The sequence below is a fragment of the Rousettus aegyptiacus genome, unplaced genomic scaffold (genome assembly GCF_014176215.1).
Source record: "Rousettus aegyptiacus isolate mRouAeg1 unplaced genomic scaffold, mRouAeg1.p scaffold_m13_p_3, whole genome shotgun sequence".
Classification (NCBI taxonomy): domain Eukaryota; kingdom Metazoa; phylum Chordata; class Mammalia; order Chiroptera; family Pteropodidae; genus Rousettus; species Rousettus aegyptiacus.
The window spans coordinates 56818431-56819369 of NW_023416306.1; the positions used below are offsets into that span (position 1 = coordinate 56818431).

The window sequence follows — 939 nt, forward strand, 5'->3', positions numbered from 1 at the left end:
ACAACTGGCTTCTTACATTATCCAATGATGCAGGAAAGTTAAATTACAGCCAGTTCATATCATAGAAACAAAATGTTTCCTGCAATTACTGATAAGGGACAGTTCATTTTCTCTCTGTCATCCTGAAAAAAAACCTCCTAACAACAATTCATGCCTGGTTAAACAGGATTTCCACATCTACTGCTGACATCTTTCCAAATAATTCAGGGTTGTTATTACTGTACAGCCCTGGCAAGGCTCAAAAGCAAGCAGACTCGACGAGTCTGCTCAAAGCAGAGCTTAAGTAGTTGTAATTAATAATAATTACATGCCCACTACACTCCGGTTTTATCATATTATCCGTCAATGCAAATAAAAAACCCCACACACAACATGCCCGCAACAGGATTAGTGCGTTAATAAAGCCACTCTGTGTATGTCATCTCTCTAAAGTTTAAAATATTTGTACTGGTTTCCGTTTTATTGATTTTCATTATTCTATGTCTGGTTGCAAAATGTTGTTTGGATGTAGGACAACTTGAGGCCCGTGTTGGTCTCTCCAGAAGCCGCCTCCCCTTTTGCCGTGACTCGGATTCGAACCGAGGTTGCTGCGGCCACAACGCAGAGTACTAACCACTATACGATCACGGCAAGCTACAGAACAACTGAGCACTGAACATCCTTTAAGTGTTATTGCAATATTAAAATTTGTGGAAACACTGCCATCTATTGCCTAAATATGTACATTTTCTTAATAATGGGAAAGAGAAAAAATGTTTCAATAATCTCTAATTATTTAGAGGAATAATAACAAAGTGGCTGAACATGAAACAAACATTATCTTCTTGGCGGACTGGGAAAATTGTCTTAGGTAAAATTCACAGGAATCACTGTCCAGGAAATGGCAATCAAAATAACAAGACCAAGAGAAACTAGTCTGTTGACTCATGCTTCCTACTT

At 38.4% G+C, this 939-nt stretch overlaps 1 non-coding gene across 1 annotated transcript; it reads right to left on the reverse strand.

Moving 5' to 3' along the window:
• Positions 1-558: 558 nt before the first annotated feature.
• TRNAH-GUG lies at positions 559-630 on the reverse strand. The gene has a single exon. It is a non-coding gene; the product is annotated as a tRNA-His (tRNA).
• Positions 631-939: the final 309 nt, after the last annotated feature.